Below are 2,596 nucleotides of genomic sequence, written 5' to 3'. Positions count from 1 at the left end.
TTGTTCGGTCCTTTATGAACCTGAATATACCCTTAAACTTTACGCTCCAATAAAGTAAAGAAAGCAACACTAACTAAAAGACACACTAATATCAAAGTAAAGCTCAAAATTAACAAAATTGTTAAAAAAGACACTGTCTTTTAAATGAAGCTTAAATTCAACGCACTAATCTGCCATATTAACCAAATAAATTTTAACTAATTAAAATAATATAAATAATTTATAGATTCTGGTCCTTTCGTACTAAGAAACTTTTAAAAACTATAGATAGAAACCAACCTGGCTCAGAAGCAGCAATAAAATATTTCTTTCTGCCAGTGGTAGCCTCCTCCATATTCATCATCAGATCAATACCAATAGAAAGAAATTTTTCATCTTCACCTCATACGCTCGTGGCTTTAATAGCTGAAATAGGAGTGAACCAACTGCATTTTTGGGTGCCAACTCTTTTAGAAAGCGTAATTGGCTAAGCACATTTATCATCTTTACATGAACAAAATAAACTCCTTCACTACTAGTTACTTTAACAATAACAAGCATAAATCGATTATTATCATTAATTTTTGGGACCCCTAGTAGGTTTAATCAAACAGCCACAATATAATTCTAGGATTTTCATCTATCTCCCACTTAGCCTGACTCCGAGTGGCCCTTAAACTAAATTTAAAAATATTTTTAATTTATTTTCTCCTTAACATAATAACGTTAGCAATTTGGGCAAATCTTTTAAATAAACCTAATTTTAGTTGACATCTCGTATAATACGGGAGATAGAGGCGGAGGCTGCATTAGTATCTGGAGTATAATGTTTTGCTAGAAAAATACCTGTGGTTACTTGAATGATTAAACAGAGGATAAGAAGGGAACCAAAATTTCATCAATAAGAAATATTGGAGGGTGGTTTGAGAATGTTATTATTAGTAAAGTAAAGGTTATTTGAAAGGTGATTAAAAGCAAAAAGTAGTGTATTTATAGTTTCAATTTTGGAGATTGAAGTCATCCTCAAATTTTTCTGAGCTTAGCTTAAGGGTCAAATTCTAATATTGGTCTACAAAACCAATGTTTTTAAAAAACTACTAGTAGCAATATTATGGAAAATTTTAATTTTTTGTTTACTTTACTTGTATTGGAGGGTTTCAAAGATAAGTTTTGATTCGTTCTCAGTTACTATTTATAATTTTGAGTTAAGAATTTTTAATGTTAAGTGGTTATCTTTTGGTTGTAAATAGAACGGGTTATATGCTTTTGGATAGTCTAGTCCTTTTCTTGTATTTGTTTGTTGTTGTATGTGAAGTTAATAAAAATCAGCTAGGCTAATTCCCAAGGCACCACGTGACTTTTCAAGCCATTAATTCAGGTGGCCGGGTTACAATGCGTAGGAGGGTGGTGACAAGCCCTTCATGTCACGCCCGCCAACAGCTCCATACACCAACTATTGCCGTTAACCTCAACAAGCTGGGGATAGGAATTTTGATTAGTTTAGTGAAAGTTTATGGCACGGTTATATTTGGTTTGATAAGTTTGTTACAATGTTAAGGAATTTCTAACTTTTAAAGTGTTTTTGTGCTGGCCTTTAAATAATATTTTATACTAATTTTGGCTCTTTAACTTTTTTCGTTAGAATCTTGTTGATTAGACTAAAAGTAAAGAGTTTACGCTATAATTATATATTATATTAATTGTGATTTTGATTTGATTCTTTTCCTTAAATTTTTTGCTTTTTAAGTTAAGTTGCCTGCTTATATAGTTCATTTGTGATTGCCTAAGGCGCATGTGGAAGCCCCTGTTTTTGGTTCAATATTGTTAGCCGGTGTTATGTTGAATTTGGGGTTATGGTCTTATTCGATTTTTACCCCTTTATTTTTGAGTAGATTAAGTAAAGTAAACCACCTCTTTGATTTAAAACAATACCGAAACTGTGACTTCTATGAAAATCATAGGCAATGTTGGGGGAAAAAGGTTAAGTTAACTCCCAAAAATATAAGGATAAAATTGGTTTTAACCACTTAGGAATAAGGCCTGTAAATAAAGGTATTCAGTGAACAATCCCCCCCGCCCATAAAAGCGAAGACTGCCCCCATTGATAGGACATACTGGAAATGTGCGACTACATAATAGGTATCGTGAAGAATGATATCTAGTGTAGAATTTGCTAGGATTACTCCGGTTAGTCCCCAAATAGTAAATAAAAAGACAAATCCTAAACTTCAATAAAGAGAGGGGTCTAAATTTAATTTTGACCCGTGTATTATCGCTAGTCAACTTAAAAATTTAATAACTGTTGGGACAGCAATGATAATTGTAGATGCGGTGAAGTAAGTAAATATATGGTGGGCCCATACAAAAAAGCCCTGTTTGATGGCTAATGATGTGGGATACTATCCCGAATCCTGAGATAATTAAAATATATACTTCTGGACGACCGAAGAATCGAAATAGATGTTGGTACAAAATTGGATATCCACTTCCTGCAGGGTCTAAATAAAAGAAATGTTGAAGTTTCGGTCTGTCAGGAGTATCATAATAGCCCCAGCCAGGACTGGAAGAGAAACGAGAAGAAGAATAGCTGTAATTCTAATTGATCAAACAAATAAAG

Source organism: Leiobunum rupestre, chromosome 1 (genome assembly GCF_980474605.1).
Source record: "Leiobunum rupestre chromosome 1, qqLeiRupe1.1.hap1, whole genome shotgun sequence".
In the NCBI taxonomy this organism is placed as follows: domain Eukaryota; kingdom Metazoa; phylum Arthropoda; class Arachnida; order Opiliones; family Sclerosomatidae; genus Leiobunum; species Leiobunum rupestre.
The sequence above is the reverse complement of the archived record's forward strand: the minus strand, read 5'-3'. Positions refer to the sequence as shown.